Here is a 12109-nt window from a genome sequence, read left to right on the forward strand (position 1 = left end):
ATTTGAAATTCTATTTAATATTTTTTTAATGACTGCACAGGCCGGTTTTCTCTCTTCGATGGGGAAACTTTTAGATGGGGTGTGCTTACAACAAGTGAGTCTGTTCTAAAACACAATATTAGCAATGCTATTGGCCTTGAAAAGAGGGTGAAGATTTCTGAAGAAACAGGTTACTCTTGCATGCTGCCTCATGTGCTGCGTGGGCGGGCGGCCGAGCCGGCTGTGCTCACGCAGACGTAGCGCGGCGCTGCTGAATTTATCTGCTTTCCAGCTATCTCCTTGTGAAACCTAGAAACAGGAGAGCGGCAAGAGTGAGCCAGGATGGCTTTGGGAGAAAGGGGAAAGTAAATGAAAAGGGCCGGCTGCAGCTCAGGATACCGAAATCCCTTCCTTCCCGCGAGCAGCGGCGAAGGGGCTGGGAGCTGCGCAGCGGCCGGTTTTTGCCCACTGGTGACTTTCCCAGCAGCTGTCATAATGTTATTCTTCTTGGCGGCCTCTCTTGTTTTCGTTAAGGAATTATTTTAAACACTTCAGCCCTGGTCCTGCAAGAAGGAATTAAGGTTTTGGCAGCCGGGCTTCGCCCGCCCCTCCTTCCTCTCCCCAGGCGCTTCGTGCCGCTTGGCCGCGGTGGCTGTCGGCGTCCGGGGCCTGCTCTCCCGCGGCTGCGGAGCGACATGCGAAGTGAGTGGAAATGGTAATGCCCTGCGACAAAGTGGCCGTGATGGACTCTGCTGGCGTGACGGAGGGAGCCCTTAATTAGAACTGAAGGTTATTCTTGCTGTGGGACGCGGCTCAAAAGCCAGCGCGGCTGGTCTCGAAGTCGTGTGTCGTGCCGTGCGGGGTGGAGGGGCTGCAGCGGTGGGGAGGGGAGCAAGGACCCCCGTCCCTCGTTCCTGTCTCCGTATCTGTTGCAATGAGGCGGAAGGAGGAAGGAGTTAGTGGAAAGGCCTCAAAGATGGGGCCGCTGCGCACTTCTGTCAGTGTTTCCCTCAGGAGCTGGGCGGGGGGGACCTGGGGCCGTGGCTGCTTGGCCATGGCGAGCGGAGCCTGTGCAACGCGGCCGGGCGAAGCCTGGCGCGGCCAAGTCTTCCCAGCCGGAAACCTGCCCTGAGCAGCCCCCGCAGTGGGGGAACTCCCCGGCCGGGTCCTGTACGGCTCTGGGCCRTGTCCGGGCCGAGGGAGGAGGCCTGTCCCCCCTTCGGCATAGCCGGCCGTGCCCGGCCCCACGCGGTGAGTCTGAGGGGCCTCTGGGCCCTGCAGCCGTCGCTGGCCGGAGGAGCCTGGGCACGGGGGCGGCTGTGCCGGTGGAGCAGGGAGATGGGATGTTACCCGGAGCGGGGACGGCGCCGAGCACCAGTGCCTCGTCTGGGCCGAGTGCCACGGCACCGGGGCTTAACGGCTTTCCCCTAGCTGGTTTGTGTAATGGTGGCGCTCATGAATATATCACCGCCGCTCTGAAGCAGAGCGGAGAAATGGAGGAAGAAGCACGAGGCGTTCAGCTGATGACTGGCAATTGCTCCATTTCTGAAAGATTTGCTTCCTGGAGCCTGCTAATAGCGGAGCGAAGCCTGGCTAAATGCGGAGAGGAAAGAGCATTACAGCGTGCTAGAGACTTTCCCTTCCCTGGTAAATAGGGCTCTGCTTGTGCAGCGCTCGCTCCGACTGCAGGATCTGGTTCTCTGGGACGCTTCGTTCTGGAAGTAACGTGCATTTGTGGCGGGACACGTGTGCTGGGAGACAGGAGCTGGTGACAACATTGCRCCAGGCAGCTCCGGTGCCCATAGCAGACCGGCAGCAGGAACTCAGCGGGACTGTCTGTCTTGGAGTTTACTAGGGTCCTTGTGGATTTTGCAACCTACACTGCTGCAGGTAAGTTGGGATCTTTGTAAAATCCAGCAGATCCACGATATCTTTGTCGTATCTGCAGCAGCAGTCTGCTCTCAGCAGCAGACCGAGGGCACCATCTAAGAGTTTGGCACCAAAAGCACATTAAGGATGATCATGTCAGCAGGTAAAAACGGGAAAAAAAGCAAAAAAGCAAGGAGAGAGGTGCTGTGTTTTTTGTTGAAACGGCGCTGCTTTCGTCGCATGTATTGGGAACGCGCATGCTTCTCCTGCACTTTGGGATCCCCAGTCTCCAACACCTGTGGTTCTCCACCTCCCCTTTTTATTTTTTTTTCCCCCTCCAATTAATTTCACATGAAAGGTCGTGGCCTGATGTGGCCATGAATGATTTGCAAATCTTTGTCCTGCCTTTTCTTGCTCAGGAGATTTCCGGGGTAGTTCAGGCTGTGGCTTGTTCTGCCTTTGGGACTGTTCGCTCAGGGCTTCCGTTTGACTCCATTCCACCTATTTATTATTCATATTAGCAAAAACCATTCTCTGCACTTCTGCCTGAAGTCAGGCTGTGATTTTTCTCATTTTCAGTGTGATTTGCTTCTCTCCTGATATAATTTAGACAGGGAAATGTAATCAATCAATCAGCATAGTAATTGCCTGTTTAGCACTGAGGACAGTTGGGAGATTGCCTTGCATTTAACAAGTCCTCACTGATGGAGGCAGAGATCAGAGGTCAGCACCTTCTGACTCCAGGGATTCACTCCCTGGGGGAAATTTGGCCTTTTTTTTTTTTTTTTTTTTTTTGTGCATGGGGGGATAGCAGTGGCATTTAACTTGTATTGCTTGTTGTACTGGTGTAGTTATCCTTGAGAAACGTGTGTGTGGCAGTGGTGGGACTTCATGCGATCATAGTTTGGCTAGCAGATTGTGATAGGATGCGTTTCCAGGAAAAATCATAGTGGGTTTATGTTCAAGTGATCTCTCTGCGTGGTTACTTGGAGGAGATTTAAAGGTGGTATTTGCTGATCTTTGGCCAATACAGCATGGTGGATGTCATCCAGAACTTCAGTCGATAGGGAATGTGTTTTGTAAACTCTGAAGAGGCAGTGGCTTTCTGAAGAGGGGTACCAGTGCATTGAAAGAAATGAAAAGAGCAACTTGCCTGTAGGACACCTAGAAGTCAAGCGGTACTGTCAGTTGGTGAGCAGACTATGCAGATGAAGAACATTCCAGGTACAATTACACTTCTTAATGCTATTTTCAAAGTCATTGGTTTTACTTTGTGAGGTAGGAAGACCCTGGAAGGTTTTGGTCAGTCTACTACTCTTGCACATCTGCATAACATCTGGTTGTCTGGCAGATGTTTATAGCACTGTTCCAAAGTCCCCTTTCAGAAAGCAGTAATCCAGATAAATGGCAGTTCCTGCAGAGAAGCCATTTCAAGTCATTGGTCAGTGAACCGCATAGTTCTGCTTCTGTAGGAGCCGTTGCTTCTGCTAGTTGCAATGCTAGAAACACGTGGAAAAAAAATGTAAGGCTTTGTCCCTTCCCCCCTTTCCCCTTGGCAGCTGCTATGTGATGATCCCAGACAGTTAACTTACGCTGCCGTTATCGGCAGGAGCTGGCTGGTTGTGTTCAGCAGTCACCAAAAATTCATGCTTTTTTCCAACAATTTGATTTCAGAAGTGCTCCAAACAACAAGGTAATAATAAAATATGAAATCAGCAAATGCTACTTGAGATCATGACAGAAAAATAAAATAACAAAAAGGTCAGTAAGTGGCATTAAAATGTAAAATCTGAGAGCATATAAAAACAAACAAGTTTTTGGACAGAGAACATCAGTGGATTTGTGCACACCAGAAACCCGAGCTCCAGTCCAGATGCCTGCAGTTGGCTGTGTCCAATTAAACCAGGGGCACGTCTTGCTGGTGAGCAATTCTCAGCAGTACCGGTATGAGCAGTTTCGTGTTTCTCATTCCCACACATGTGACGTGCTGTACCAGTGGAAGGTTTCTAAGATGGCTGAGTCCTTCCACCCCGGTGGAAGTTGTCTGGCTCCCCTCCCGCTCAGCCGTTCAGGCAACTGTCTGATACTTCGGCGGTGGTGAGCGGGTAGCTTGGCTTCGCCGTCTTGTGAAACTTCAGTGTCAGTTGTGCCAGCACGACAATTTTTTTTTTTTTCCCCCAGAGCGTGTGTGTGTGGGGGGGGTTTTTTTGTTTGTTTGTTTTTTTTGATGTAAATGGGGGTGTTGATTCCTTCTACCAGTCTCCGTTTCCTGAACGGGTATTGAAAATAGCTGTGCTGCCACAACTTGCAGCAGGGAGCGTGCAGTGACATGAGGCTGGGCACAGGGTGGGCATTAGAGGAAAGAGCGAGCGTGACAGGAACTGCTGTAAGCCACTGCTGCTGCCAAACACGTCGCTGAACCGCAGCCTAAGCRCTACTGAAAGTTTCAATAAATACTCAACAGGAGAAATATATCCATTGTGAATTAAATCGAAAAGAGAATGGTTAATGCAGATTTGGACATCCAGCAGGAGGGTATCTGTGTAGATTGCTGCAGAATTGCTCTTCACAATTAAATCTTTTTCTGCTTGATGTTTAGACCTTCAGCGGAAATTTGATATTTGGTCTCTGGAACCTGTTTAAAGGCAGTCTTTTGACTATTTAACACTTCAGAAAAATGAGATTTCCATTGCATTCAAAATAGTGGAGATGAGCAAATTTTAAACTGTTGAGCGTCAGGAAAAAGCAACTGTTGAGAGTTTTACTGCAAGTCTTTGCATGATGCTATGGTCATTGTACAGCCTGCTGTTATTGGGCTCTCTGTCATTACGTACAGTACAGAAACTGAGGAAGGTAAGGCTCTAGAAATCAGGCTAAAATGTTGCGTCTAAACCAGCCAAGAGGAAAAGGATAAACCGTATCAGGTTTCTTTTTCGAGGAGTCCTTAGAGCCCTTGGTTACATAAGAGACCAGTTGCCAGGTTTCCCTGCTTGCTGGCTCCTGGTCTGATTGAATAGGACACTGGCTCTCCCCTAACCATCTTCTCCAAAGGCAGCTCCGTGAACAGCAGATTGCGGAGCAGGTGCTATGTGAGCCCAGCTCTTGCCCTCTAGGGAGGAGATGGGGTGCATTTGCTCTTGCATTTTGCTGCAGTAGTTTCTCTGTGTTATAATTTAAGAGGGTTGCTTGGTCTCCAAGAAGGTTTAAAAAAAAAAAGTCTTTATCTATGCAAGTTTCACTACTGTGAAATAGTTGGCACCACAGTACGTGGCAGTATGAAGCCACACGTTGCCAGAAGGCTGGCAGGTATTTTTAGCATAGCCTGTTTGGCAAGGAAAAAGGAAAGTGTCCCTTTTTCCCTCTTGAAAGGAACAAGTATTGTGGGCCATAATGCCTTTGGATGGTGCTCAACTGTCGCTTTTTAAACTCTTATTGGGGTAACTGGTTGCCTTCACCTATTGTTTGTAAAGAAATGTTTAATGCATGGGTGCTCCAATTGCCACAGCTGTCTTAGCTTTTGCCTTTCCCTGTCTGTCTCTCCCTATTTTTTTTCCTCTCTTTGTCTCAAATTAGAGCCACAATTAAAGTGTGAAGCCTGCTGGCAGCTAACTAGTAATTACTGTACAATGAAAGAGAGGAACATCTGTCAAAGCTAGGACAAGATAACAGCTGTAATTGATTGCCACATCATGGAGCTTGACCACCAGCAGATGGCTAGGGCCAGTTTTTAAYAACCGATCGCAGCAGCGGTCCTAGGGATTCAGTACGACTCTTCAGAGGTGACTCTGTGCGAGTTACACCTGTTTAGAAGCAGCCGTGCAAGGCTCCATCGCTTTGCTTCCTTTATTTTATTTTTTTTAATTTAAGTCTACGCTCACCTCTGAAGCCGTACCACAGTGCAGCAGCACATGCCGTTGCTCTCGCTAGCCAGCAAATAGCAAGGAAGGGGAAAGAGCCATCGTCCCTGTAAGTGCGGCCCTAGAGCTGTAAGTGGTGGCTGTATGGGAACTGGTAGCACTTAGCGCTTTGCAGCACAGGAAGCGCCTCCAATCACTGAAGCACTTGTGAAGAAGCACAGAAGCAAGTTCAAATTCACTGCAAAACAGAAGGATCCTCAGAGGCATGCCTTTAAAAAGCAAATTAAGGAGGGAGCCATTTACTGCAGAAAATGGGGTCCTGCATCAGGATTAAATCACTCTGAGCATTTGTCTTGTGGTTGATTTTCCACACACCCCCCCCCCCCAACACACACACAGTTTCACAGCTCCTGCTCTTAACTTCTGCATTGTGTCTCAGTGGCAGAGCTGACAGGAAAAGGTCTGAGTTTATTACAGCATCACAATTCATAAAACCTACAGACTAAGACTAACCAAGGAACTGTCATTGTTTCCACTCTAATGTTGGCCCTCTATTTTGCTGCATTGTTTGAGCGTGTTTGTGGCCCGTTCTCTACTGCRCCAGAAACGTTATTGAAGAGGTAGAGAATGAATAATCTGGAGAGGAGGTTATAACTTTTATTACACATAACGGCACTTGCTTTGTGGTAGCAATGAGATAAGGCCTGAGGAATCAGATCTGTCCTTATTCTGCAGTTTTTCTCTTCTAGTCACGTGCATATATACAGAATATGCATTGGAATTTTTTTCCATGCCTTCAACCCAAGGGAAAAAGGGGGGGGGGAATCTTTCGCTGTTTTCCAGGAGAAAGCAGAATGCCTCAATGTGATTGAATTACACAGGGACTGGTTGTGAATCCCAAACTCTGCAGAGAGCCTGAATAGCTGCTGCCATTCAGCTCTCCTGGTGTTCAGTCACAGGGTTAATTGTTAAACAATTAGTGCTGCGCTTCAAAGGCAATATGACAAATTAGCTCAGGTATCTGGAGCGGTTTCACCTTGCACACTCCCCTCCTCCCTCCCTTGCAGTGACTCAGTTGGACAGAACTTCCTGGCTTATTGTGTAAAACAGCAGCTTGTTTTAAACAGTGCAATCTGTCATTAATTCAGCTAATAAATCACAGCATAAGAACAAGAGTCTTGCAAGATTAACATCTACAATCAATTGGGAATTACAACATTGGCTTTCATAGGCAAAGCTGATCGTTAAGTCATGGAAAATTTATTACCTTACAAATCTGCTTATAAAAAGGGTTGACTTGAAGCCTTTATAGATTGTACTTATCAGATATTCACAGTTTTTTGATGAAAGGTTAAATAACTACAGTTATTGTGCTCTGCATTTTTCTTGATTTACAAAACATGATGGGCAATTTTCTAAGCTAGACTGAATTTTTTTGTGGAATGGTCTTATTCAAGTATGTGATTCTTCTCCTTGTGAATTGCAGTTGTCTTAGCATGACAATACCTACGTTAAATGTCAGAGGAGGCCAAAACCAGCTCCTTGTCAAGTGTTCAAACAAATCATCAAACAAACCAATTTTGCTGGTGCAAACCAAAGTGAGGTTCATTATTTTTCCTTCTTGTCTGCAATGGGAGGATTCTGTTGGAGCTGTAAAACAAAACTGTTGTTGAGGCTATAGTATCTTATAACAAGTAAACAAAAGCCTGTGGAAGTTTCCTGTTAAGAAAAACATTAGAAATCTATATGCCTTAATGTACAGTCCAAAGAGCATGTGATACCATAAGTCTTAGACCTGTTACAATAGTTTGGAGCTTTCTTTCTCCCTAAAATTAAGCACCTGCTTAAATGAGAACAGGAATTCTGTGCGTTAGTGTAATTTCTGTTAAAAATAACCAGAAAGCAACAGGTCAGTTTGTATGTGGTATTTGATTTTTATGATGCAGAGAACAGTCTTAAATTTAATTGCAAGTGTAACTGGAAGTCCCGTACACCATTACAGTGAGTTGCAGCTCACTGTAAGTGAAACCAAACAGCTGAATTCTAAAGATAACTAATGAAGGGGTTGGAGGTTTTGTTTTGTTTTTTAACTGAATTTTTAGTAGATGCAGCATTAAAAAAAACACAACAGTACTGATGTGCAACTGTGGTCCTGGTAACTGCATCATCTGATCACTTGACACCTGTTTAGCTATGCAGGAATCATTTGTAGCTTGTAGAGAGGGTGGTTGTCTGGGCTGGGGCGTTAGCAAAATGCAGGAGGGTGAATATCTACAGGACACTAAACTTTGGCCATGTCTCATTTAATATGATCTAGGGAAATGCCTCTTTTTTTTTTTTTTTTTTTTTAAAAATATGTGCCCTCTCCTGCTGTATTACCATCCAGAAAGTAATTACCGTTGCTTTATAAGCAAAGAGCTGCAGATGAAGCTAGAAGCCCGTGCGAAGGCAGCAGTCGCGGGGTTAGAGGAGCAGCTTTGGGTGCGGGGCTTGGAGGCCGGCGCGGAGGAGGCCGCGGCCAGGGAGAGGTGATGTCAGCCCCCGGGGAGCGTGCCAGCTCGGTGCCATTCAGCCTGCGCGCCGGCCGCGCTGGCAGCAGGCTCCAGGGAGAGCACAGGGGAGCGGAGAAACGGAGAGGGAGGGCAGAGGATGCAGGAAAAAACAGCTTGAAGAAAAGAGAGCAAAGGCAGGGATCAATAAATGAGGAAAAGCCTTTAAGATGCGTGGATGGAGTGCAGTGCCAGCGGGGACTGCCCGGAGCCCTCCTGCAGCTTCAGAAATCAATTCCCCGTCCCCTCGGCCCGGAGCCTCGTTGGTGGCACCTCGGGGTTCGTGTCCTTCGCATTTATATGCATTCYGCAGTGGTGGAGACAGCGGCAGCCGCACACTTGACATGGAGAGCCCCTTTGTGCTCCCGGCTCCCGCGCGAGCAGCAGGTCAGCGAGTGAGCAGGGTTTGAATAAGCAGCCCTTGTGTCTTCGTATGTCTCTCTGATCCCTTGAACAAAACCGGCATACGAAAGGCAGGAAGGCAACGTGAAGGCCTCCTAAATGTCACCGTAATGTCAGCAGCACTGGGAGCAGAGCAGCCTCCGAAGAGCAGAAAGCTTTGTAATATTTATAGAAACAGAATTTGTTAAAAATACATTTGCCTGTCACAGTTCAACCTTTTGGAGTCCTCGCTCCTTTCAATTCCGGGAGTGGGTGGTGAGTTGAGAGTCTCTGCGTGTGTTTCAGGTTGGGTTTAAGTTGTTAAGTCAGTCTGGGATCCTAGCAAGTGCTAGATATCTGACAGTTTGGTAATTTTGTACACCAGTAACAGGCATGGTCCTTCTACGCGAAGAGCGCCAAGTGTTTTAAGGGCACTGATGAAATAAACCTTTCCTCCCTCTCTCGGTGTAAACACGGAGGAGCTCAGCACCAGCTTCACCTTTGCCGAATCAGGATAACTGCTGGTGACTTGCCTCCTCCCGTGCAGCAAGTCAGCGGCAGTACACGTGGGACACCTGCCATGCAGGCCTCTGTTTTCCCTGGAAAGCGCCGTTTCCCTTTGCTTTGATAGCCCGGCCCCAGTCGTGCCTGCCGAGAACAATGCCAGGCCTGTTCGCGCAGGGCCCGCTGCGTTTCGCTGCGCCGTCGTCGTGCCGTGGCTTGTCACCACGATCACAGGCGTGTAATGCTTCTACAGCGCAACAAAATGGACCTGGAAACAACTGGGAAATGGAGAGAGAGAGAGAGAGAGAGAGAGAGAGAGAGAAAATGCTGTCACATGCTGTAAAATTACCCTAGATAAACCTGTCTCTGTCCCACGTTGTGCAGAAACCCCGGCAGCTGCCGTGCCGTTCCGCACGCTGTCGTGCAGCGGTCGTGCCGACGGCTGGCGGCAGGCAGCATCCGCAGCCCAAACGGGCCGGCAGCCTTTGCTGGCACGGGCCCAGCCTGTTGGAGCAACCGGGGGAGCCGGTCCACGTGCTGCTGGGAGTGACTGACTTTTGCTGGCAGCACTGTTTAAAGCGCTGCTGTTTAAGAGCATCAAACTGGGTGGGACTGCCCGACTCACCCAGACCAGTTCCCTGGAGTCATGGGCTACTATGTAATGAACAAATTATTTCCTTTAATGAGGAAAAACTGTGCTCTCTCCTGTAGGTAGCTACATAGAATCACAGCCTTCTCGGCTGCTTATTTTTCCTCCGCTCTTGGTTTTCTCTTCTGTTCCCGAGGGTCAGTGCTGTTCCAGTTTAGAGGATCACCCTCTTTCGTGGTCATTCAGCACTACCTCCAGGGCTGCTCTCCTTTCCCTCCCTCCTTTCCCCTTTCCAGCTCTTGCTTGTTTAAATTCCTGCTGCTTCTAGTGAGCAGGAGGCCAGAAGACACATTGATTTCTTATTTCCAGTGTGGTGCTGCAGAAACCTGGGCTTGCTGTTCTGACTTACTTGAACTTTGTTTCACTGAGATGGAAAAATACCTCTGATTCTACCAAGCCTGTGTTGCTGGGGTTGAGCAGGCAGCAGCTGTGTTTTAGAGAGCAATGTAAGGCACGATATGACATATTTCCATTGGGGGAGTAGGAAATCATTCTTTTGTTCTGTGTTTGACATTATGCAACACTTCCTGGTACCAGATTTGCTGCTGTGCTGCCTGCCTCTCACCGAGGTCTACTTGCATGTAGCAGAACACTGGAAGAGCAAAGCTCTTATTGCCCCAGTTGCTCAAGCCATGTGTTTTGCAAAGGCATTTTCTCCCTCCCTCCTTCCYCACTCTTCTGAGCTGGAAAGACCAAATGGGACATGGAGCTGCTCGTATTTGTTTACCTTCCCTGCATATTAAGGACACAGAAAAAGGCACCCTTTAATATACTGGACTGAAAATTGCCAGAGAGGTGCAGCCATGTACCCTCTTGTGTGTCCCTGTCCCAGGAGGCAAACGAAAAGCTGGGGCAAGGCAGCTGGCCAAAGGTGGTCACCACACGAGCCTTCCTGGTTTGATCTACTGTTGCACGTGGGTTAACACAGAAGTGTCTTTGCTGGTKTTCCTTGCCCCCTCTCTCCGTCACTGCTCACGCAGGGGCTGAAAATCCAGTTGAGTACATAGAGCGTTGCTTCATTTGCTTGGGATGGCTGTAGAGYGAATGGATGGAGCAGTGCTGCTTAGTGGATTAATAGTGTTTCTCAGCGGTTAGTGGATGCTTTGATTATAGTGCTTTTTTTTTAATGACCGCTTGACTGCAGGTGGTGAAGGATGGCTTTAAAATGTCCTTTTTTAAAATTACTTTCAGACTCCACAGAGAAATATAAAATTGTACTTTTCCCTTCCAACAGAGAGCTCTGGCAATGCTGTGTTACCTGCTTGTGGCATATAGAAATACGWGTACCTTTTTGGTATGTCTTTTTTTATCAGTCTCTTGTACGTTTTTCCCTGTGGGCAACTAAATTACTTGGGAGGGAGGAGGAGGAGGAAGATTAGCGAAACGAGTGTTTATCCGTCTTAATTAGTGCTCTGTTGACAGAAATTATTTTGAGTATTTGCTGCACTGTAGTTACTGTTCACGTAAATCTTTCTTTCTTTTTTTTTTTTTAACTTGAATTGACATGTTTATTTCTTGCACTAAGTTAYTGGTGCAGCATAGCACAGCTGGCTACTGATTTCTCCTTGCAACAAGGCGCTCGGTGATTTCTTTGGTCAATCACTTGCCCTCCATTTGCCTGCAGGGTTCCCTTAGACAGCACTTAGGGTACGGCGTGTGGTGGTGCCGAGCAGGGAAGCTGATCCCAGGCAGCTCCGGGAAGGAGCTGGGGCCATGCCTTCTTGGAGCACCACGGACGGATTTGGAGCCATGCAGGGAGGCGCGATGCAGCTCTTGAGCATGAACACGGTGTGATCAGGGCTGGGACAGGAGGATTCGAAGGAGGGAGGAGGAGGCAGGGTGTGTGTCATCTGCAGAGCTGAACGAGGACCTGGTTCACGTCAGGGCCCCGGCCCAACGCRTTACTGCCGGCAGGGAGGAAACGGTGGGCAGAACAGCTCAAATGCTGAGGCAAAGGCATTCCTTGTCTTCGCTGTTATTTTCTTTGGAAGACTGTGGTAGTTTGGTTCATTAATTCTCTGATGCACGTGACAGATTTTATAGCAAAAGCTCAGCTATTCCATAACTGGAAAGGAAGAAGAATTGCATGGGGTTTGAAGGGATTTGGGGGTTCCTTTGGGTCCTGTACTGCACAGAGACAAGCCAGCTCTTCCAGCCAAGAGCTTTCTGGAGCAGGTGCTCACACGCTGCTGTGGAGTTTGGCAGGGGACGGGCAGCGTGCTTGCCCAAGGGCAGTGTGCACGAAGGTGTGGTGTACAGTGATGTCTTGCGCTGAGTGTGCTGGTGCTCATAAATAATCTCCCCTTGACAAGGCTGTCACA

The sequence above is a fragment of the Apteryx rowi genome, unplaced genomic scaffold (assembly GCF_003343035.1).
Source record: "Apteryx rowi isolate R43461 unplaced genomic scaffold, aptRow1 scaffold_15, whole genome shotgun sequence".
NCBI classification, from domain to species: Eukaryota; Metazoa; Chordata; class Aves; order Apterygiformes; family Apterygidae; genus Apteryx; species Apteryx rowi.